The sequence below is a fragment of the Myodes glareolus genome, chromosome 8, assembly GCF_982192425.1.
Source record: "Myodes glareolus chromosome 8, mMyoGla1.1, whole genome shotgun sequence".
NCBI lineage: Eukaryota > Metazoa > Chordata > Mammalia > Rodentia > Cricetidae > Myodes > Myodes glareolus.
Window position 1 is genome coordinate 94,553,285 of NC_142033.1, and position 26,097 is coordinate 94,579,381.

General features: G+C 42.4%; 1 long non-coding RNA gene across 5 annotated transcripts in view; it reads right to left on the minus strand.

The window, feature by feature from the left end:
- Positions 1-26,097, minus strand: part of LOC125401168 (uncharacterized) — a 478,609-nt gene that overhangs the window by 57,000 nt on the left and 395,512 nt on the right. The gene's annotated exons all lie outside the window — the stretch shown is intronic.

Sequence of the window (26,097 nt, forward strand, 5' to 3'; positions counted from 1 at the left end):
TTGGCGCTGGCCCAGTGGATAAAGGGAGGCTTGTGGGCAACTTGGCACTCGTTGGGGGTACATTTCCTTGCAACACCCAACCAACACACATACGGTGGATTCAAGCAGGCGGCTAATTCTTCCCTCTGCAGATGATAGAAATGCTGTCTCCTCAGGAGCCAATGGCTGAGAAAATGTCTGCCATCTTATGACTCAGGAGTCTCGGTTCCTCCAGGAACAGTAGAATGCAAACAGAGTACGTCACTTGGAGGGTACGTTTTCTTCAAAACAAGAAGAAGAGCTCTTCATAAAAATCTTCAGAGGAGGTTATTTTGCGTGAGGGAGAAAAGTCTCAGGGTAGTTTTGCAGATCCAGAGAAAATACTGAAAATCTGATAGCATGGCATAAAGGTGGTTAAGCCAAAGAGAGGGGCTGTCATTGGGCTGACTGGAGTAAGACCAAGAAAATTCTGCCATGTGTCAGTTCCTCCTGAGTCTCATATAAGTCTTAAAACAAAGAAGTGCTGCCAACACCATAAAGAAAGGGCCAAATGTCTTTGCGTGGGTCATAGATAATGCACTTTATCTCTAGCCCCATCCTATCTCTTTCATCCACTTGTGATACTTGTTCTTTGTCAAATTGTGTTCTCCCACTAAACCAGAACGGGAGGTCCTACAAGTGTAAGACGGCCATTCCAGCAGGTGGCCAATCCTTTCTTCTGTAGATGACGGAAATGCTGTCTCCTCAGCAGCCAGTGGTTGAGCGAATGTTCCATCTTAAGTCTGGAGCAAGCATGTGTGCATAGATACACACACACCTAATATTACTTCTTTGTAAATATATTCTCTGTATTTGCTACATGCATGAACAGACAAATTAGTACAATTCCCCTGTCAACTGATCCCATCAGAGCTTCCACCACACTGTCCCCAAATTACCATAGGTTTTATTCAACAGAAATTTAAGTCCTATAGACTAAACCACCCATGATACACAAAAAACCCTGATATGAACAGTAGACTCCTGTATTTAAAACAGTAGACTCCTCACATTTTTGCTCACAAAATAACACACTAGCTTCCATGAAGGAGGCATGTTAGAAGCACTTTGAAAAGATTGATGTGCAAGCAGGAAACATTTTCAGTGTGCCTCAAGGGCAGTAGAAGCTCATGACTTATGTAGGAGAGGGAGGACACTAAGCACAGAAGGAAAAGGCTAGGCAAGCCTCCAGAGCTGTGAAAGTACGGGAGCTCAGACACAGACTATTTCAGTTTACACAGAAGAACTCAGCCAGGGTGAGCTGTTAAATGTACCCTGGGAAGGTAGCACACTTTATAAACCATTGGCACCCCCAAAGCATCCGAAAAGTTTCGATGTTATTCTACAAGAAAGAGATACATACTGTTAAAGTACCTCAAACATGGAGTACCAGGAAGGGAGGATGCCACGGAAAGGCACTGTGAGCTCACTGGAGGGAACAGCCAACATGACATTAAGTCAGGAGCTTGATACAAGGCATAGAGGAGACAGTTGAAGCCTAGGAGGGGTCAGGAAAGGTTCCTTCTCTTGGGAGAAGTCTATGTGACAGAAACCTCTAGAATTAACATATAGGCAACAGGGGAGGGAGAGGAACGTCCAGTACTGGCCCCCACTTCCTGGCTTGGGAGAGTTCATTTTTGGTGGTATTGAGGGGAGGGCAGAGAAAGCAATTAGCAGGAGCAAAGTACTGAACTGTTGGCCTCGTGATCAATAGCAATATTATTTTTCAAAAAAGTTTTATAAAAATGAAGGCAATAGAAGTGAATCCAGGAGATCAAAGAATGCGTTTGACATGAATAAACGAAGTCTTGCCAAGACAATGAGGTTTGTTTATTAGCTCAGAAAAGCTTGAGGAAGAAGAGGGTTGACAACATAGAGTCTAAACAAACAAAAACAAAGAGACAAACGAAATCCTCTTCTTTGTGATATAATAAGGATGAAAAACATGCCCAGACCCTAGACAGGGCAGCACCAGAGTGAACCCAGAAACACTGAAACACACTCTGGATTCGGGGGTAACGCTGAATGTGGCTCAACACAGGCTCATTGATGGTGATTCAGATACTTTGTGCATCACTACAGTAGAGGACATGACAAATTTTTTTGCTTTCTGCTTAATTTTGCTGTGAACTTAAAATCACCATAAAAATCAAAGTACACCAGATAAAAACCTTGGTGGGGTACAAAGGGATAAAGTGACAAATTGAGCCAAAAGCAGAAAATATGACTCTCACTGTCTCCACACAATCACAAAGAACTATGTAAGTATACATATGTATAAATAATTTATGTTGTGAAGTAGTCTGCAAAGAAAATATTCAGGACAGAAAATATATCTGATGTAGGAATGTCCTTGGGAAGGGCTCCCAGTACAGTGTTCTGTGCGTAGTAACTGTTAGACAGATATGTTATTTTCAGTCCTGTGGTAGTCATTTGTTTCCTTTTTATTGCAAAGCAATTGGGAACACGACCCCAGCTCCACAATCAGGCCATTAACTCATATAATGAATGATTTTGAAGACTTAGAGTTTGAGTTTCCTATAGAACTTCAGACAACTCTGTACACAGTACCCTCATGCACCGATCTGTTCTTCAACCCATCTCCAAAGAATGTGCTAGAACTGGTGGTCATTTTAGCTGTCCTTTTTATTCTGAGAAGTCTTTGAGCACTTTTATCCATATGGTACTTTTACAGAAAGTGGCTCAGGACCTCTTGGATTTAAACGGCAAATTTGCATGTACCAAATGTGAGATGCTCAGCTCCGTGCCACAGCATTACAAGTCCAGATGAAGACTGGGGGCTCTAACTGGAGTCACTGCACAAGAGATACCACATGACATCAAGCATTGGGCTCCTCTGCCTTTCTGCCCAGCTGGCGTCTGTTGCTTTTACTCAGTTTTCCTCTCCTTCAGTGACACACCATGGTTGCCACACTGTTGGAGGTCACAGGGTGCGTGAGACTGTTGCTTTCTCAACACCTTTATTTTGAGAATGAAGCTTCCCAAAGAACCCCCAAAGACCTGCCTGATACCTCACCACTGGCTGTAAATTTCCCAGGACCCTCTGTCTCATATCATTTTTAGGTGGCACCAGGAGTGAGGCTGCCACACTTGCCTTGGAATAAGCAGAAGTCATTCCCCTAGAAGAGAAGCTTTTAGAAGCACGTGACCTTCAGAAGACTGGTTAATCTGTTGTATGGTACAGGGTGGGCCATGGAAATGGATTGGGAATTTTTAGAAGTGAATTTTGATGATAATTGTCAGAATATACAGCATAAGAAAAACATTTTTTTTCTTTTGGTTTTTATCAAGACAGGGTTTCTCGGTGTAGCCCTAGCTATCTTAAAACTCCCTCTGTAGACCAGGCTGGCCTTGAACTCATAGAGATCTGCCTGCCTCTGCCTTCCAAGTGCTGGGATTAAAGACTTTAAAAGTGTGTGCCACCATGCCTGGCAAGAAGAACAAAACCTTTTAAATTTACACAGTTAATATGTAAATATAAAAAGTGCTTTGAAAAAGTATTTCTGGAGTGAATAGATAATATAGCAGAAAATTGTGAATGGGTTCATATTGGTTCAGAATTATTCTAGGGAACATAAGAAGGAACCTGCCAAAATCTGGAGACATACCATGAACATTAGTGTGCTGTCTCAGGAGAATGTCCATGATTCCAGGAGAGAGTCTTCTCATCCAGCCTACTGACATTAGGCTGCTTGCTTTAGCTTAGACACAATACTAAAATCTGGACATAAATGCTAATATGTCAAGTTCCTATCAATAAAAGAGGATATAATCCAGAAGAGACGTTCAACAGCTAAACAAATTACTGTAATGTGTGTATTTGGGCACACTGTGTGTGTACAAAGAAAAGCCTGGTCCCAAGAATTTCATAACAAAACCCAATGTTTGACTTGGGCCTTGAGAATTGATCAGTTGTTCACCAAATGTTCCAAGACTTGGAGGAAGAACATCTCCCAAAGAAGAAATACTGTGGACAAAGGCATGAAAATATGACCTAGTAATCTGTCCTTGTGAAGTTTCAAGTAGATATAGATGTCTGGAGAAGGGAATTCAACGAACGGTGAAGAAAGAAACATGTCTGAAAATCCTGGCAGGCACTAAATAATGGGCAGCCTTTTCTGCCTGTAGAAAATGAGCTTTTACGCAACATGTAAAACAAATAAGTAGGGTTTTTTTTTTTAAATAACCAAAGAAGTAAAGTTTAGATACTAATTTAGTATTCCATGGAAATTCACAGTATTGCTCAAGACAAAGCAATAAGAGAGACACAGGTGAAGGAAGAAAACATAATATTTGATGGAATATGGTAGAAATTCGGATGTGGTAAAAGATGGAAAATTCAGGACTGAGTGAGTGGAAGCATAATGAGAATCAGGAACAAAAAAAGATAGGAATTGTTAAAACAGGGAGAGATTGACTAGGGAAAGTCTGGAACTCTCTGAATTTAGCACTGAAAGATCCACATGCTGGGGAGTCCTTCAGTTCTGGGTAAAGCAGGGCAGCTGGTGGGAAATGAAGAGTGAGGGAGGATGATAAGGTAAATTTCAAAGGCAGCACATTTTAAACCCATTGCATAGTAGAACATTCTATTTGTATTGTCTTGTTCCCAAACAGATGGCCAGTTCAATGAGAATTACACTAGCCAGAAGGCAGATTCAAAAGCAAGTTTCTGCACTACACCCTACCTTGTAGTTCTCACCCTGGGGCTCTCGTGTACTTGATATTGGAGGTCCTAGCATGGGTGGCTGTCTGTCTCTCCACTTGAGTTCAATGGCCAGAGATCCAATGTAAAGGATGATGGATGGGCATTTCTTCAGCCATGGGTGAGAGCTGATTAGAATTATCCTTAAAGCAATATACATTTTTGTAGCCTATGATCATTTCCATCAAAGAGGTTACCATCTGTTTTTATTGTCTCCCAAAACTTGTAAATTCATCTGAAAACAGAATGTTTCCATGACTTATTAATGTTTGTACGAGGAAGTCATATACATGCTCTTCATGATTACTGACCAATAATTCGTGGTAACACTGAATTAAAATAAGTCAATAAAGGGAGATATTATGCTTATCACATGCTAATCCAAAACAGTGATGCTTTCTAAATTCCTCTCTCTTTTTCAAATTTGAAGTAAGAATCTGGAAGCAATGCGCTAGGCGCTGAGACATTTGGGAGGCCACTCCAAGAAGAGCCTGACCATTGAGCCAAGCTTTGGAAAAACCCAGGAACAGCACAGGAAGAAGAAATTCCATTCAAGACATTTATTTGTCCTTGAGATCAATATTATTCCACCAATAGCGCACTCTACAAATTGACCCAGTGCTCTGAGAGTCCCCAAATGTCTTATTTGAAACAATGGAGCAGACATAGAGGATGGTGTTCAACTCTTAACTTAGTAATTACCACTACTGATTTAAACCAGACCTTTAGTGTTATTTTAACATAGGTTTTGGATTTAATTATCTTAAATGACTCAAAGAATGCATACAATTCCCAAACTGTTTATCTCTTTTATGGTAAAATCTCTTTCCTTATCCCTAGAAATCTGTTTTAATTATTTAATCAGTTTGGCTGAAACTCACAAAGCATTAAATTGTTAGTTGTTACTTAACATTCCTTATAAATTGCATTTATTAATTTCTGGATAGAGACTTGTCCATTGCTACAGTAATTTAAATTAGTACCACATGGTTACCGACCGCTGCTGAATGATGATTAAATCTTTGGGGCAAATTCAGTCTTTTAAGATATTTAAATGGCACTTGAGATAAGCTAACCAAATTTGGGCCCAAGAAGTTACAATTTATCAAAAATGTAATAAGGCATGGCCAGAATATTCATCGTAAGCAGCACATAATGTGGTCCATGAAATGACATTTTAGCATCTCCCTCACTGTGGTCACAGGGAAGTGTGCTGACGCTGCAGACAGTGATGCTCGGTTGATATTTAACACTTCCCATCTACAAGGTGCTTTGCAATATCGTGGCTTTTTATACACTCCAATCCCCCGATACTCTATCCATCATTTTATTATTGGACATAGTGACATATTTCTTTCCTGGTACTTTACTTTCTCAAGCACAAACAGTCAACAGAGCCCACAATCCTAGGGAATCTTAGCAACAGAAGGAGAAGTTGGTGGCATTTCAGAATGACATAAATCTCGAGGAGAAAGGCTGCTGAGGCTGTAGACTCCACGCCTCTTACGGACAGATGATGAGGGGAAGGATCTAGCCAAGTAAAAGGAATGCAGAGATGGGGAGAGGCCTGGGAACATGGGGTGCCCACTTGCAATCCAGAACATCTCCTCAATCAGTGATTGGATTCCATTAGCCCAATCCTCAGCCTTCAGACTTGCTTGGATCTGTGAACTAACCTGACTGCTTCTTCCCAGTTAACTAACTGGGGAAATCAAAAGATACAAAATAAAATATAGCCTTGAATACCAATTAAAACAAAACAAAATCAGAGTGACAAATGAGAGCAGGGCATGACGGAGAATGTAAGTACCATCAACTGGAAAGACCGGCTGAAACACTTGGGGAAAATATCAAAATCAACTAATAAAATAATAGATTCATCTTCCTGCAGCTGAAGATAAATATTAAATAATCCTAGGTGCTGCTGGCTGAAAATTAATTTCCGCAAGGTAAATAGTCTAGTACGTATATGTGTTTCAATTTCTGTTTGGCAAGGTGCCTATTTTGAGCATCCTATGCAAGCCTTTGAAGTATTAGGACTGCTCAGATAACGCAGGTGCTTAACCAAGAATTGCTTCCTTGGGGCTCCTAAGCACTGAGGACAAGTCTGTTTTGGATCATCACACTCCTAAGTAATTTCAGGTAGTCAGCCTTAAAACACAACATTTTTTAATACATTAATGATACATTGCAACCCTTCGGGAGTGAATTGTGCCCAAAGAGAGAAGTGACACTCACCTATTAGAGAGCCACAAGTGCTGAACCACTGCAATTTGTGGTCCACAAATTACAGTCAGGTGCAGTTGCCTGCATGGGCAGGTTAAAATAGGATACACCGTGAGTGGGGGGTGGGGAAAGGGTGCTTCAGACAGAGTCCTCTAATGATTAATTTACAATAGGAAGAAGGATCAAAGGGCAAATAGCACATTGTATTCTAAATCACGCAGCTATTACAGTCAGCCTATCTGCCAGCCAAGCCTTGTCACCCCCTAGATGTCCTAACTGGTCTGCTTTCATCTGGTGTTTGTAAAAAAAAAAAAATAGTATGAAAAGTCCCCACGAAGACAAACATATTTCCATATAAATTTCAGAAGTGTTCAACTAAAAACCAGCAAAACAACACCACCACAATGCACAATCTGAAAAATTTCAGAAGATTCCTGCAATAACAAAACCTTTTTGTTTGCCATGTTTATTTATTTACTCTTTAAATTATGACTGTCTTTGAAAGACTCTCCTGAGAGGCACAGGGATTCAAGTATGCTGCTTTCTGGAGCAAACACAGTAAGTTCTCACTTGTTGAGGAGGAGAGTGGAAATCCATTGTGGAGTCAATGAATAGTGTGGGTCTCACTTCCAAACCTACTCAGATTCTTCCTATAGGACAGTCAACAGATTTTAGGGTCTGTAGCGTGAGATGCTTGTTGTGATACCCTTCCAGCACGCCATAATTCTTTCCAGAAGGAGCATGAAAGCCAGCATTCCAACCAAGCTCCACCGTGAGCAGCTGTGCTTGGTCCCCTGAACCCCTCCTGGAACCTCACCTGGTCCTCATTCTACATTGTAACTCAATCTGAGCTGTTGGAGAATTTCCCTTAAGGTAGATGCACTTCAGCACCAAGTAACATGGCTTAGGAGTATTTTTAACAGTCAAGGTCATATGCCCCTCTTCTATAAAGCATCATTCCATGCTTCCACAACACAGCGTGGCAGCTATTGGCAGGCACTTAGGGAAGAGAATCGAGCCAGATGTTCTCTCACAATCAGAGATAGGAAAGTTCCCTGGCTTCAGAAGAAAATTCCCAGTGAATTGGACTGAGAAAACATTTGGAGTTGGAGAAGCTGACTTTTGTTCTTGTAGCCTCTTCATCTATGCTTTCATGCTTGATTGATTTCTCACATTCCACATCAACTAAGAAAGAATCTCTGTAACAAGCCAACATTCAAGCTGAGCAAAGCCCTGACTCTGTTCTACACTCTCCTAGCAACTGATCAGAGTTAGGGTACCTGAGCGAGTGTCCCACAAGCTTGCTAATGGTCAGATCTACAGTGACAGAGAAGACGAAACTTTCCTTTCTCACGGGAGCATAAAGTTAAAGATGTGAATATCCAAGGAATGAGGTAAAGTAGAAGCAACCATTTGCAGCTCAACTCGTGGTGGAAATGGGACCCATAACAGGGAGCGGGATGTGGTAAGAATAGGGAAGAAGGGTTCCCGCAAAGAGGCTGGCCAACAAGATGGTCAAAATGGAGCAAGTGTAGAAATGAAAGACTGGAGAATACCCGAGACTCATTGTGGTAGGCCCCCATTCCTACCTTCTAAGAGCAAGTTCCCAAATATCCAACTTAGCTTTATTTATAAACAGCCATCTACTTGGAGTGGTCTAGCTGTAGTTGGCCAATTATGGTCCTGGCATGTTGAGATAATAATAAGAGAGGAATCTGGGTGTAAAAAGCACTCTGATGGCTCCTGCCTGCTCATGCTGCTGTGACACCTTTTGGTAGGCATTATGGGATTAATGTGTAGCATTAGAGAAGGGGCCTCGGAGGAACCTGAGATCTAATCGGAGGCTTTTATGATACAGAGGAACAAATCTGAACAACTTTGTTAGTCTAATATCTCAAGTTTTAGACTTAAGGCTGCCCTCTATTCCCTAGCTCCTTCCTCATATGAAAAAGGGACAAGCGGAGCTTATATAGCATATAAACTGAAGTTTGTCACCAATTGAGGGAGGCCAGGGCCAATGCCAGCTGAGGGAGGTGCACCTCTGCATGAAGCTAGAGCATCTAATGTAGACCGTAGCCTCAAAACCAATGTTCATTTTGGCCTTCGTTTCTCCTTTATCCCCCCTTCGTGGAAGTCAGCAAAAATAAGTTTCTTCTATTTGTGTAGTCAGACTTTCACACTGACCCTGTCCTCTGCTCTGTTTGCTCCAGGTTTAAATGACCTGAGTCTTCTTGGCCCCATGAATGATAATCGAATACAAACAAGATCTGTGAAATGCGAAAGAACCTCAAAAGTGAGAATCACTGTTCTCTTGACATCTGTAGGTCATGCTAAAATAAATGCCCTCTACATATGCGGATCACCTCGTCACAAATACCTGGACAAGACAAGAGTCGATCTGGCCTCATACTTTCAGGAAGGGTTATCATTAATTATTAGCATTTGCCATATTCTGATATTGCAGAATAGTTAATATTTGAAACCTGTCATGATCCAAGTGCTTAGACTATCTGGTGTCAAATATCCACATGGCTGGAGCAAATCTGCTCTCACACACCAAGTATCTGAGGGATGGATTGTTCATTTTTGTTGAGATAGGGCTGCTGTTGCTTATACATGGGTTTAATTATGTTCCCCATTTGCTTTTATATGCACTCTCACTCCTGTTGTGGCAGGGTTTTATTATTATTATTATTAATCTCGGTAAAAAAGGAACAGATTCAATACAGACAAAGAATAAATGTCATAAAAACCGACTGTAATAATGTGTTCAGTGGGAACTATGGTCATAGCCGGGTAAGGTTGCACACCTACTCATGCTTTTGTGATGGTTGTGTTTCTACTATTTCAAATTTAATACCTTTTTTAATATATTATATGTTACCTCCCATGTATTTAAGCTGTACTTAAAAGCATGCTAAGAACTGGTAATTCTTTAATGGTTGTTCACTTACAAGCGATTGTGGGTCATTACACAATCATTTAAAGGGCATTAATGAGAACCATTTAATGGTTTTAGTAGAATATCATTGTAAGGGACAGGGGAAAAGTTACTGGCTGTAAATTTTTATGACCATTTCTTACAAAACGTATTACTTTAAAGATTTATGTATGTAACAATGAGTACAATAAAAGCCATGCTAAAAATAATTTGAAATCAAAGTAATGCATATAGATAAGTCTTTGCTCTGCTGCAACTGGGTGGGCCCCTAAAAAATTTCTCTCCCCCTCACTCCCTCCCTCTGTCCTACCCTTTCTCCCCCACTCTCTTCTCACCTTCCACACCCCTTCCATTTATATTCTTGAACACGCTTTCAGTACCAAAAGATAGTTATTTTAGGGAAGACAGTTACCAACTGAAATCTTGACCAATGTGATTTTAGTTAGGGAGAGAAGTGGCTAGACCCAGAGGAAACGCAATAGGACAGTGAAGCAGAGATACCCCAATCCACTGTATGTCTTTGCATACAGAACCGTCCCTCACATATCATTATTTTAAGCCATTCTCTTATATAGCATAGAACCAAAATAGAAAATCCAATACTTTCTAGGACATCGCTCCCTAAGGTAGGCTAGAGGACTAAAGCCGAAGAGGAACCAACGCTGGCTGCATACCCATAGATAGCTGCAAGATACCTGTGCAAAGTGGCCTCAGGCCCACCCAGGGGAGTGCTGCGGATCTGTGTGAGTGTAGCCCCTCTCCCAAAACAGACGTGTGAACGTGAGGGGCTCCACTGCTGGAGGAGTAAGGGGTTAAAGTGCTGCGAGAACAGAACATTCCCTGCATTATGCTTGGGTCTGCCTACTTGGGGTTCTCACGGAGTACATAAAGAGGAAAGCACTGGCCCATTCCTGGTAACCTTGCATAAGCAGGAGGGTACTTCTAATTCAAAAGAAAAATCTGGAGAGGTCCAAGTGATGAGCAGAAACACATCCCTAGAAAGCCAAGACTGTACTGTTTGCGTTAAGTAACACTTATATTTCTCTCTGATTCTCGCCCAGGACCCTATTTCCAATAAGACAAAGATTTAAGTTAAATTGGTCAAAAGATGTGAATTACAACTTTTAATTAAAATGTAGAAAATGGTTGCTTTAAAATAAACATGATAATACTTTCAAGGTCATTAATATTTTATAGAGAGAACAACTACGGCGACCTGAATATTTTAGGATGTGACGTTTTCAAGTCCGGCAGAAGAATTTTCAGGAAGTTATGGATGTCCCACACGGAAGACTGCCGTGGTTCATTCCATTTCCCAGCTCTCTGGAAGCCCAGCAGTGTGCAGCCCACACATCTGAATCCACAGAGGGGTTTCTTAGCCAGTAATGACTAGGGTGGTGAGGATGACATAGCCAGGGATTCAATAAATGGTTGCTGAATACAAAAAGAAGCGGCCATTTCTTAATGTGAATTATGCATCCTGTTATAAAAAAATGATCCCAACAAAATTAATGCATTATTTAAACATGTTTTCTCATATCTTAGATAGAATGAAGCAATGTAATTGGAAGATGGGGAGAGTGCTCAAGTGTGCTTTTGTATATGTTGTGGTGTCCTTAATTAGTGCCTATTAATATAGGCCTAGTTTTGAACCTGCCAATATCTAATATCTCCTACATGCGTGTTCTTGCCTCATTAAGTGTTCCTTGACACAATGTGTAGCCACAAGGATTGCTGGGAATGGCTTTCCTTTTACCTAGTTGGATGTTTGGCTTCAAACATCCAAATCTGCCCCTATATAGGCGAGCCCTGGTGATACTCGCTGGGATGACAGAGCTGCTCTCCCGCTGTCAAGATGACATCCTTATGGGTCTTCCTATTTGTCTCATCCACAAAATGGGGAAATGACCACATCTGTCCTGTCAAGTCACTGTAAAATTAAACACCATGACAAATACATTAAAAAGTCATGTGATCGAGGAGCTTGCTTTCCGAACAAATGGCGACTATCCACCCACCTCTACTTCCTGACTCCGGAGAAAATCTTAAACTGCTCTGAAGTCATAATTTGTCATGTTCACTTTCTTGTGATTTTAAAATGTTTGTTTAGTGGCTCTCCTTTCTGTCACCTCTCCAAACTCGTCTACAGTTTCCTAATGGGAGGGGAACTTCTTCATGTACCTCCTTATGCCCGCATCATCTGGAATAGCTCCATGTGAACAGTTAGGGCCAACAAATATTTATTAGAAGAACGAATTGTAGTCACTCTCTCAAACACATCACGAAGTCCCCAGTCTCTGCATCTTCTGATATGTACCTGAAGTTACAGACACAGCAGGGCATTTGGTTGCTGCTTCCCCGTGCGCTGTCTGGTTTCATTAGGTAAAAGGATGGACCAGTGAGGTCAGTATTGGACCATCAAGCCCAATGTGAATGTGTTTATTTTGCAAACAGAATTTTCTGCGCCTAAGAGGTGGATCTTTGTCCTCTGTAAGTACCAAAATAAAGAGTGTGACTGATACCAAGTCAGTTTAGCATAATGAGAAGGGCATATCGACTCAAATGTTAAAACTTTCCTTCACATACCTGCAGGCCTGCAGCCTTGATAGTCAAAAGGTAGCGTATATTAGCATGCACCATACAAAGTGTAGGGGGGGGGGCTTGTGACAATGCAGCCAGCTGGGCACACGAAGGCAGCAGACAGAGCAGAACGCTCTGGGTTCTTGTCCTAGGCAGTGTTCCTCTGCTCCACAACATGGTCAGGTCACAAAGCCATGCTCTGCCTTGGTTTCCCGAGTAAATGCGAGCATAACAGTCTCAGGGCATTGTCACGGTGTGAGATGGGAAGAGGAGCACCGGTACAGTGAGGGTGACATGGGCGCGCCCTGGCAGCGGGCACGCTCTGGATCACTCCATCAGAACACCAGTACAGCGAGGGTGACGCGGGCGCGCCCTGGCAGCGGGCACGCTCTGGATCACTCAGCAGCAGCATCCACAACCATGTTTTTTCCCTCTCCTCACCAGCTCGTCCTCCCACACAAACACAAAACGGTATACTGGAAAATCTTTGATGAGGCTCGCCGCTTTTCTGCGGAAGTCAGAAGAAAACAGAGAGCCAATTCTTCAGAAAACGACCTCTTTTTGGTGGTGCCCAGTGTTGTGGAGGCTCTTGGTACTGATTCCTTCAAACAGATAATCTGGATTTAGAGAGTAATAAAGTCAAAGCAATCGAGAGATGCTATAGGAACAGAGATTCCCTAGGGATGAGAAAACTGAAGGTCAGGGAACATTGGGGGCCACAGTCATGAGAAAAGTGCTTCTCAGAAAGCATGGGGTGAGGGGAGCAGTCAGCTGTACAGTGGAGTCAGAAAGCACATTTTTTTTTTCAGAAAACAGAGCTCTTAGAGCTATGGATCTCTGGTACAGTTAGATGTATAGGCACCCCATTAAAGGAGGGGACCCACCCAACTTTGAAAAGGTTGCTGTATCATTGAAAGGTCCTCAGACATGTGTGCTCTCTCATTTTGATGTGGTTTCTGGAAAAAGAAAGATAAGTTAAGAATAGAGACTCATCTTTAACGAATGCTTGTTCTTGTCTTTGTTCTGGGTCTGAAAGATGCACTCTTCCCATTCACTGTGGCACCATTATTTTTCTAGAACATTTGCAGCAGTGTGTGGTGCTAAGGCACCCCTGCCAGACAGTAAGTGTAATGTCCCCACACCTCACGGACATCTTCCTACTGAAGGACTTGTCATCTCGGTGGGGAGGAAGATCCCCTGAACACAAGTCATGTGGTGATTTATTCCTTCATGCTAATTGAGACAGACTTAAAGGGACATACTTAATGTTCGACAAAAAAAAAAATGAAGTTTCTGGGGCCACTTGAGCAGGAAGATGATGTCACTGTTGCTACAGCAGCTGGAGCGTTAGGAGACAGTCAGACAATACAGACTGGGAGTCTAACAACACGGGTCGTTTCTGAACAGGGGAACCTCTGCAGACTTCTCCAGTACTCTGAGACAATCATCTTAATGCCGTTGTGATTGTTGTTCTGCTGTTGCTCTTGTTATTGCTGTTCTGTGTCTGTTTGGGAGGGATCTCCTCTGGGAAGTTAGTAGAGTTCACCTTCTGGCAGGGTAATCATTTTTTTTTTCTTGGATCACAGGGTATGATTTAGCCACTTTCTCTGAGTTGTTCAATTGCTGGGAAAACTGTGGGGTTTGGGCTTCATGCCTGAAGGAGACACAGCTGGAGATCAGCTAAGGGTGCCTGCTTCCCCCATCTCCCCATGTCCTTTGGGCCCAATTCACCACAACCTGGAAGAGGGAGCAAATTTGCCAGAAGGCAGCCTTGTCTTCAAATTCATTTTAACTACCACTTCTGAGGACCTAATAGGACCCAGGCCTGTGCTTTAGACTGTTGGAAATAAGACGTTCCAAGTTTTAGAAACAAGTTGAGGTTGAGTTGAGTCACATTGCTTGTGCACACACACTACACACACACACACACACAGAGAGAGAGAGAGAGAGAGAGAGAGAGAGAAGGAGGAGGAGATGGGAGGGAGAGAGGGAAGGAGGGACAGAGGGAAAGAGAGGGGGGGGGGAAGAGAGCAAACCTTTAAGAGCAAAGGAGTAGAAATGGTATCCAGCTCTCCTATCTTAGAAATGTATTAGAAACCCCAGCAAAGCCCTAGGGAAGGTAGAGTTGCTGGGACATTAAGCATGGTATTTGGGGATCTCTTTGCGACAGGAAGGAGGGGAGCAGAGACAATGTTAATTGCAAGAAAATGGGCAAAGAAGCAGGCTTTAGCTTTCATGCTCTAACAGGGCAGGGGAGGGAGATTACAAGGAAGGACAAAAGCAAGGCGTGTGGCCTTCCCCTGCTTCCCGAGCGAGGGTGATGAGCGCCACAGGATTTGTTGCCGAGCCCACGGCCAGCACAATCTATTAAATAGCTCAAGTTAGTCAATGTGGAAGAAATTTTTAGACACACATGCCCAACCATATGTGCATGGCCAAGATTTAAAATAGAAAAGTGAGAGACTGTTGGATGACTGAGGATTTTTCCCTTGCCAGGAAGTCCTCCTTAAGGATTTCATAGCTTGCAAAAGAGAATTGCTTGCCAGACAAGCCAAGAAAAAAAGACATGGAAGATTGGGACCTGCTTCCTTAATGACAAAATGTCACGCTGTTATGTAAATCAACCCGAAGAAAAGATCCGGGCATGGTTAAGATGGCCTTGCATGGACAAGAAAGGTCTTGACATCTCCTCTCAAAATTGCCTCAATTCTTCAAATCACAGGGCTAGAGGCACACATTGAATTCCATGGTGACTGCATGGAGCAAAATAAAGAAACCTCTCCAGGAAGAACCTGGGCTTCAATAAAAATTATACAATGTGGCTACAGTTAATAAGGGTTACTAAAGCTCCTGAATTGTTAAGTTTATGAGAGATTGAAGTGAGATCATGTTTCTGTGTGTGTGGAAGGAGATTATAACAGATGAAGACAGATCCATCAGCTATGTAAGCTTCAGTATCACTATAGCTGAGCTGCATGTGCAGGACATGTTGCTATTACATCTATGTGTGATAGTTATAATGTAAGACAGAGACACATCAGTTTTACCTGTGTAACATGCACTATTGGAAACACATCAGCACTACTCTATATGTGTAAAGTACATGCTGTAACACATATACACATCAATGCTATATCTGCGTGACATGTGCACTATACTATATACCAGTCAGAATTATCGTACCTTGGGACATGTGCACTACAGCATAACTATTCACCAGCATTATTTTAACTTGCAATATGTGCACTGTAACATAATAAATAACATGCTATTATATTTGTACAACATGTGCCAGGACTACTCATATGTGTTAGACAGGCATTGTAGCTCAAGTACTCACTAGGTTTATTGTATCTGTGTTAGCATGTACACAGCAGCACACATAGGCTGTTTTAGCAACAAACACCCATCTTTAGAAGCCCATGGTACAGTTCTTTCTACTTCTCTCTTTCCTGTCTTCCTGGCTCATAGAAACTGACGTAGGCAAGGCACCATTCCTGATGCAAGGAACACCAATTTATCCTCTAATGGCTAATGTTTAGCTATGTAATTTCCCAGTGCCTAAGGTTGAAGATAATCCCATTTTCCCCCCAGCAAACAGTGGCCAGGGTGCGGTCTAAAAACAAAGCTATCTTCTCTGACTTTGGAAGCTTTGACACTTCACTGCTTCAGCTCTTGGGTCATTTGTTGTAATTTATGAGTTACAGAAGAATTAAAATCATGTCTTCTGGAAGTTCCATAACTCAGGAAGCTTCCTCTTAAATTGTACCATCAATTTTCAATTCACTTAGATTCCTGTAATTTTATGACCAGAGGGGGACTTTAGGATTGATTTAATCAAATCCTGTCATTTTACAGAAGAGAAAGGTGAGGCCCTGAAATGTTAAGTGAGTTGTTAGCTCCCACAACTACTTGGTAGGTAAGTCAGGTGAGCAATCTGCTGCTTTGCCTTCCACTCCAGTATTTTTAATACTGTAACATGTTTAAGCCACGTGCTACATAATTACTCTTCTGCATTTCTAAGAGCAACCTGTATCTTTTTGCCAAAATCCACTTCCCCCATGTCCCCAGTTTCTAAAGTAAGAGGGGCATGATGATCTCCCTAGAAGAAAAGAATTATCTCCAAGAGATAAAATGATAGGGTGGAGTCACTGATGAAAATCGCAGTGGACTGTGTTGCGTTGTAGGCCATAGGCACATCACTAATCCATTCCAGACACAATCTGGCATTAGAGAAAATGACAGCATCACTGTATTAAAGAGCAGTCCAAGGGATACCCTGAGAATGTTTTTTTATCCAGTAGGGAGGAACCACTGCGGTGATGGGCTACTAAACTCCTCTCGACCTACTGCCAACAAGTGATGTGTGTGTCTTCTACAGGCAACATCGACAAAGTAATAGGAGTTGACCATCTTTGTTTATATCCCAGATGAAAAGGTAAAACATGCAGCCCACGTACCTTCCCTTCCTGGAAAAACAAGGCTATAACTTCACGCTAGGGGATGGAGGGTGCCATAGCTTCCCATGGGGTCTCATTCCAACATCTAGGCATCTAAGTCTCTAACCCATGGGCAATACTTTTATTTCAGTCTTACTTGTCAAGTTCAATTCCCGTTTTAGGGGACAATTGAAATCGTTCTTAACCCCGAACAAAGCAGGGCTTCATAACTGAGAAAGTCTACACCCAATCTGTCTTTGCTAAGTAGTTAAATGTAATGAAGACTCAGTAAGAAGGAAACTCAAATCAAACGGGACTGAGTTATATTGTTATAGACACGTTATTAACCCATGCCAGCGACAATCCAGTATTGTGAAAAATAACCATGTTAATATGATTAAAGAGGCACCCCAGAGCACAGCAAGCATAAGTGGTGTCCAGGTTGCTGTGCGGGAGTCCTGCCTAATAACTCCATGGCTTTGGGAGACGAAAGGGCTCTTTTCTGAGCCTCAGATGCCTCACCTCTTTGCTGAAGGATATGGACGCAGAGATTCTTCTAAATCTTGGTTACTCTGGGAACTTCCAGTAGTACAGGATGATTGCCAGCTAGAGCATATCAGAGATGATGAAGGTCTTGGCAGATATAGTTTAAAATTCCCTTAATTACAGCGTCTCTCTGATCCTGAGCCCCCAATAAATAATCAACAACTGTCAAAGGAAAGCATCTCCATACTATTTATTGCCCTGCAAGTTGCCATGACAAACTAATGTCAAGCACTGGTGATGGTACTTGAATTGCTGTATGTACTCAGATAATTACTATCTATAATTTGCAAATAGTCAACCGCATGTACACGGTAGCGATAAGGATAACAATACAGTGGATAATGACTTAGGCTTGCACGAAAATATTTTGCTCAAGGTTTAAAGTATTTCCTAAACATCACCTCATCTTTTCGAATCCCAATACTGCAAGGTACAGCCGGCGACAGAGAAAGGGAGGGTGCGGAGGGTTACATCCACACCTCGGAGATGGGCAATGCGGGCCCTGACAAAAGTGCTGATTTCCCCCGGGTGACACAAAGCCGGGAGCAGGCCTGGGAACATGGTCCCCATTTTTGAGTACACACACTGCTGCCTAGAACACATCCTCCCCCGCTCTCCAATTTACAGTATGAAGTTTATGATATGGCATTACCCAGGCACTTTAGGGTGTCAATTTCTTTTACAATTTTATAAACTATCATTTGGAAGGCGGAAGAAATGCATGCTTCTGCAGTAAGAGCTCTCCTGGCTGCCCACCCTCTTGGGATAAGGGTTTGTTTCACCTGAGCAGAGTTGCAAATGTGAGCCACGCAGTGCTGGGAAAGCCATGGGGTTTGTTTTTAATTTAAGGAAGTGCTCTGATTTGGTTACACGTTTTAAGCAGCCACTGTATAATACACATCCACTGAATCCACTCAGACAGGAACAAGTTATGCCCTCCTAATACTGTCTAGAAACCAGATGCATCGTGACTGTCTTCTTTTGGTTTCCTTTTTACTCGCTCTCTCTTGCTGCACAAAATTAGTTCCTTGGATACTGAGATTCTGGAGGCTCATTGTCTTGCAAAATATTCAGGTGCCTCACAATGATCTCCAATAATAAACCTCCAGTGCACCAACAAAACACAGATAAAAATGTGAAAGTATATGCATATATACATAAAATGAAATATAGATACGGTCCGAGGGAGTGACTCACGAACACAAATAAAGAGGAAACAGGGAGGCAGGGAGATAGCTTCCCTCCCAACCAGAGAACTGGGAAACAGAATGGATGCTCATTAAAGTCGTTTGCTGGGCTCCAATTTCTTCTGTGATTAAGAGGTATTGGTTGAAGGAGATTGGTGAGGGAGATCAATATACTTGTCTTCCTTCTTAATTCTTCTTTAATGTCTCTGTCTCCGCGGGGGAGGCTGAATCAGAGAAGTGGAGTAGATCTTTATTCACTAGGGGTTGAACTTCAGGGAAAATGGAAGGAAGAAAGGGAGGAAGGAAAGGAGGGGGGAGGGAGGGAGGGAAAGAGGGAAGGAAGGAGGGAAGGAAGGAGGGAGGGAAGGAGGGAAGTCCAGTCAGTTTTGGCTATAATAGATAAATCTATTGGATACCCAAATCTCTTTTTCCCCAAGCTCTCAGCTTCTCTTCAAGGGCTTCCATGTTTCTGGCCAATAGAGCACACAGGAGTGAGGCCCGAGACTACTGTCAGGTGGAGTCATGACAAGGCTCTCCGTGGCTTTGAAAATGGAATGGTGGCATGAAGTACCAAACATGGTCTTTGGCGTCAAAATGTCTGTCTATAATTTCTTCGGTATACTCACCCACAACCAGACACTACAGGGATTTCCTACCTAAAACAGACTGGTGCCACCATCTGAAGCTCGAATAGCAGGATCTGCCTGGCACTCTCCAGGCTTCCCAGATCCAACCGCTCTGTCTCTGTCTTTATTCTCTCTTTCCTTCCCTCCCTGCCTCCCTGCCTCCCTCCCTCCCTCCCTCTCTCCCTCCCTCTGGCCCCCCTTCCATCCCTCCTTCCTTCCTTTTTTTTTCCCTTCCTTCCTCCCTTTGTGTATGTATACATGAATAGTCATGTCTGGACAGGTACATCTGTGCATGTGTACATGTGAGTTTGTAGGTCAGATGTCAACCTTGGTGTCATTCTTCAGGGCCATCCACCTTGTTTTCTTAACTCAGATTCTCTTCCTGGCTCGCTGATTTCGGAAGGTTGTCTGGTCAGTGACTGTCGGAGCTTTTCCTGCCTCTCCCTTCCCAGCTCTCGGATCTCCAGTGCATGCCTTCACATCAGGCTTCTGACATGGGGACTGGGGATGCAGTGCAGACTCTCATGCTTACACAGCAAGCACTTTGCCGAATAGACTTTAGCAACAGAGCTACCTTTTCCGGTCACCAACTTTGAAAATCAGGATGACTCTACCCTCCAGGTACATATGCAAGACCCACAGACTCTCGATTGTCACATGAGGAGAACAAAAACTACTTACATCTAAAGAACAGAAGGCAGGAGCCCTGACAAACATCCCATAGCATAAGCAAAGGAGTGTTGCTGACAACCAAGAACTATCTAGCCCTACGTGTTCATAGTGCTGAGTTCGAGTGATGGGGCTATCTGGACACTTCCACATAAATAACTGTCACAGCTCACTTAATTCTGAATCTTTGCAGTTGAACCATCTGAAATTTAGTAATTGCTACGGTGTCATGGGTATTCTGCATTAAACATATTGTAGGGTCATACGGGTCAAGGGTTCTCAAAAAGAGTTGGGGATGCTTGGTTTTGGGGAATTGGAAGAACCTGAGAAATCTAAGTTATTTTTGTGCCACAGGCTCCTTTATGTTAATGAAAACCTGCTCTCTCTGCTTTCACATGACCTCCCTTGCAGTTGAGTGGTCATGTAAGTGAATTCTAGCCAACAGGAAGTGGGTAGAAGTAATACAAAATTTCTAGGTATGCCTATAAGAAGTATCATGTGATTGTTTATTGCTGACTCCTTCCCTAGAGTCAGACCAAATAGTGGGGTTTCAGCAGAAGAATGCATTGTCTAGCAGGATGACAGATATACCCACTGTAAAGTGTCAGAGCCCTGATGGTCTATGTTGAAGACCACTTGTTAACCAATAAAAATCTTCACCGGACTTTATATTAATGATAAACAAATAAATGTACAAGAGTTCACCATTGTCACAGTGTTTGACAATATTTAACCCACATTATATTAAGGTAAAATTATATTTTATTTCAACATATTATATTGAAATATAAATAAAAGTTTACAACTTTTATGAAATGCATGGTCACTTAGAATTTCTATCCTTGACTTTCTATAATGCTACTGACTTTCTCTTGGGAATGTAAGCTGATATGCTTTGTATTATACCTTAAAATACTTAGGTGGTTTCTGTTACACTTGATGTATTTTAAACCTTATCATGGTGGTATGACCTTCACAACTGTAAAAGAAAATATTGCTTCAGAATGTGCTGTTATAAGTACAAGCTTACCTCCTATTATAGAGAGCCAAGGGCCCACTTACCTCTTTCTACACTATGGTGATAAAAGCATAGGCTCGGATAATCTAACATTCCTGCTAATAATGACGCATATTAATAAAATAACAATGCACAAAGGGTGAGAAACGACTCAGGTAGAAACACTGCCAACAGGGCAGGAACTTGACACTACCTGGAATTCTTCAGCAGAACCTTCTCATGCTCTCCTACACAAGCTTCCTTTAAATCTTGCCTACTTCTGAACTTGGTCATGGATGCTAAGCATTCTCCTAACCCCGTGAACAAATATAAGTTTTCAGTTCTATTGACCGTACCACCTTCAGAGCCTGTGGCTTATGCCCCAAGTCCTTGAGTATGAATTAACCAAGACCGTTGTTCCAAGACTGAAGGTTCCGTGAGGACAGAGACAGTGTCTAGAGTGTTCGTCAGTGGATCTCCAGTGTGAAACACAGTCAAAGCTGATTTTAATATATAAAACTTATATATATTAAATATATAAATTTAAAAAGTATATATATTAAATGTCAAGTGAATACACAGAAAAAGGAAAGCCATCTATTGCCTCCTGCTGGTCAATGAGAGTCGTACAATAAATATATCCTTGAAAAACTTAAAGCAGTAAGTCTGCCCTCAGTACTTGCATATTCCATCAACAGCATTCAACTTATTCAGTCACTTCATTCAAAAACTGTGAGTAAAAATTGATCTGTACTGAGCACCTGGACATCTATTTTCTAAAATGGTGTTTACAGCGTTGGGTATTAGAAGTAACCCAGAGATGATGCATCACATGCCAGAGGATTTTGTTCATCATCAAAAACACGACTTCCCTCTTTGCTCATAATTTCATTCCTCACACTCTTCAACTGGACTTTGGAAGCTCAGCCCAGTGCTCTGATGCAGGTCTCTGCCTCTGTTTCCATCAGTTGCTGGATGAAGATTCTATGGTGACATTTAAGAGATTCATCAATCTGACTACAGGGCAAGGCCAGTTCGGACACCCTCTGCCCTATTGCTTAGGGTCTTAGCTGAGCTCATCCTTGTGGATTCCTGGGAATTTCTCTTCTTGCTAGCGCCATGATGGCTCCCTCAATCAAGACAGCTCTTTCCTTGCTCTCATCTCTGTCTTTCTTCCATCTCGACTATCCTCAAGTTCCTCAAATTCTCCTCACCCCTCCCCTTACCCCTCCTCTTACCCTTCCACCCTCTCTTTTCCCCCACCCCTATGTTCCCAATTTTGTCAGGGGATCTTGTCTATTTCGACTTTCCAAGTGAATCTGTATATGTTTTTAGGGTTTATGTTGTTACAGAGGTCAAGACCATGATGGGTTCACCCACTGAAACACTCTACCCGAGCTAATGGGAGCTCACCAACACCAGTGGACTAGGAAGGAACAAGCATAGGACCACCTCGTCCCTCTGAATGTGGTTGAAAGTTACATGGCTGGGGCGGGCCGAGAGGCCACTGGCAGTGACACCAGGATTTATCCCTACTGCTTGTACTAGCCTTTTGGGAACATATTCTCTTTGGATGGATACCTTACTCAGCCTAGATATAGTATAGTAGAAAGAGCCTTGGACCTTCCCCAAAGCAATGTGCCTTCCCCTCTCTGAGGACTAAATGGGGGATGGAATGGAAGTAATTGGAGGGAATGGGAGGAGGGGAGGAAGTAGGAACTTGGATTGGTATGTACAATGACAAAAAGATAGTTTGTTTTCTTTAAAAAAAATAAAACGGGAAACAATAAAACCCTAAACATGACTAAAAAATTAAAAAAAATAAAGAAATACCCCTTCCTGCCAATAAAACACAACTTCCCGATTCTCCAAGACCCCATGCTTCTAGGCACATTGGGATTGTTCCTAGGGAGTGAGAAACACAAGTACCTGTCTTGGAAAGTGGCTTTTTCTCTCTAACAGTCTGTGTTAGGCTCCATCTGCTTTAGCTGCCTGGTAGTATGACTTGAGAACATAAGAACCCAATATACTTCATACACTTTATACATTAGTTAAACCTTATATTAATATCATAAGAATCGTTATATTATCACAAGAATGGCAACACAAACTTGAGGAAACACCCACAGTTCTCAATAAAGACCCATGGTAGAGTACAAACTCAGTTTACATCGTAATGTCACTTTCTGCCCCTGGGTAGAAATGGGCCAATCTTGTTAGTACTGTTGCCCAAGAATGGAAAGAAGCTGACTCAGGGAGGCAGCACTAAAGGAATGAGGGCTGGGGCAAAAATAAGGGCCAAAGGGATCCGATGAGATTGGAGTGATGGGATTTTCCTGTGAACCTTTCTGCGGTTTCACATTCGCACAGTGAGTTCTGATTTGACTGATGCTGCACGTGTTTGTGGAGAACTCTTCCTCACTCCACGTCCCTCACTCAGAAACGTCATCCCAGAATATTCTCATGAGGGACACTGACGAGCGCCGGCAGAAGCTGCTTCTGATCCACAGTCCACTTGATGACAAAGAACTCCAGTCTCCCATTGTCCCTGCTCTAGGGCTGGACCTGCTCGTGGGCAGAGCAAGAGGTCACTAATCCTTCACTCTCCGGGGGACTCTGAAGCTGCCCTTAGACACACATGTGCACAGACAGTTCATCTAATGGCTTATGGTGGGAGCTTGTTTGAGGTGCTCAATAAAACCTACCACTAATCATAATGTAAATTTTATGGTTTCCATATATAAAAGCCCAATGTTTGTGCATGTTTTGTTCTAAGTGATATAGAAAAATATACCAAAAGGACAAAAAGAAGAAAGTTTGGTTCTCATTCTGGTTATACTACCAAATTTATCAGGCCAGCAGCCACAACCACAGGAGGAGAGAAAAGACAATAATGTTTTCTGTCTCATCAGAAGATCATGAAATACATTCTTATTACAGAGGAAAAAGTGTTAGGAGAGAAGTATAACACATTTATTGAACAAGGTTCTTCATGTCCTAGGTGCTTACACAACTAGAGATCTAACAGCTCTGGGGTTGGGAGGATACTTTTATCAAGACTTAATGAAAACAGAAATGATCCTTAAGACAGAAACACGACTAGACAAAGGCAGCTGTGATTAAGTGGGAATACACAGAGGGGCAATCCAACAAGGCCTGCTTCTTCTTGGTATAGCCGTTCCTTTCCTGTTGACACAAGGAGGACAACTATGTGGCTTGGTTTAAATGAGAGATATCACCTCGAGACTCTAGTATTTGAAAACCCCAGTTGATGGTACTGTTTGGGAAGGCTCAGGAAGTGCGGCCTTGCTGAAGGAAGTATGTCGCTGGAGATGGGCTTGGAGAGCTGACACCCTCAAGCCTCCTCCAGGCTGCTCTCGTAACTTCCTGTCTGCATTTGAAGATACGACCTCACGGCTTCTTAGTCATGTCACCGTGCCTGCCACTTACTGCTGTGCCTCCCCACCATGGTGAAATTTTAACTCTGTCTTCTTTAGGTTGCCTCCATCCTGGTATCACAACCTCGTCACATAACACCCAGCCCATAACAGATCTGCATGACTTTCAGAAGAGGTAGGTGGGAAAGGGGCCTTTCTAAGGGTTAGGGCTTGCTTTGGGGAGAAGGAGGAATAGGGACAAGAGGGCAGCGGGGTAAAGCTATTCTTGTTGCCCTCAAGTAAGTCAAGATACCATAAAACAGGGCGTTGGGTTTGGAACCTCAAAACCATCCTGAAAGTTTTTTTTTTCTCATGTATGAAATTAGGAAAGAGTGAACGAGGACATGGAAGGTGGAGGAGCACATGCTCATCTTATTCACAATGTGGACCTGATTTTGCTTCCAGTTGCCATGACACAAGGATGCTTTTGGACTGTGGATAAGGCTTCTCCACAAATGATGTTTCATTAACAAGAATACAGCAAGTGAACATCATATTATCCAGTTGCTGCTGGCTGGGAAACGTCATAGCACATACCTACAACACTGTACAAATATGCATAGACAGGATTCTCAAGTGTCAGTGGAGCTTCTGAACTTGCAAAGGTGCCTGCTTGCTTGGCTAGCTCAGAGGCAGTCCATCACACTCTAGCCTGTAAGGAAAGTCAACAGTCAGGGAGAAGTGAGCTGTATACAAAAACAGAAACAAGATCTGTTTCTGGCCACCTCTTTTATGCCACCCATTTTTGTGGAAGGATCTCCATCTCCAACAGATAGGCATAATTTTATCAGAGGATCACTGAAGCTCACTTTCCTGAGATGCATGCTAGGTTTGTGGCCCTGGTTTAAAACGTTATCTAGCCTGGGGTTATGCAGAAATCTAATGAAACAAGAAGTTTCCATTGAGAAGTTTCAACCTGGTAGAAAAAGAAGTTCTTGCTTTAGCAACCCCAATGAACTGATTAAAACTGAGCCCCACAAACACACATCCCAGTATCATCAAGAGCAAGTCAAATCCACACCAGAGCTAACAGGAAACTCAGTGATGGAGAGTCAGGGTGGCCACTGAAACAAAAGCCCAGGCTCTGAATGCCAGCTCAGCAGGCAGCCATCCTTTTCAATGGGACTCTCCCTTTGATGTGTGTTTTTTAACTGCAACTTTCATGTGGTGATGGAGGAAGCTAAGAGCAAGGTGGTAGCATTATGTGAAGACCAATGCTTTCAGATGCCCTTTGCCCTGCAACAGCACCAGGCAGACAAAGAAGAAGCACACAGATGGGAGAAACCTATACGTTTTTTAAAGAATATCCGTGCTGGCAGAATCTAAAAGGGTGAGAAGAAGCATGCCCTCAATGGCACAGAAAAAGAAATGGTGGGGCCACTAAGACAGACAGATTGGGCTTAAAATAATAGTTGACTTGGATCACAACCCAAATTAAAATTGTGTGTGTCCAATTAGCTGAAAGTAAATTATCCCTGGGTGTGGCAAATATTTAACACATTTGTTTTCAACCGTGGCAGAGTGAAGACGTAAAAGGAAGGGGCTTCCTCAGGACTATGAAGGTGGGTCTTGCTTTTCAGAATGCATATGTTCTCAGAAAACCCACGTGACAGTAAAACAATATTTTTACATGTAAGGCACCTGCTATTTTTTTTTTTTTTAAAAAAACATGTTAGGAAGAAGTTAAATTGGTTTCAAATAGTAGTCA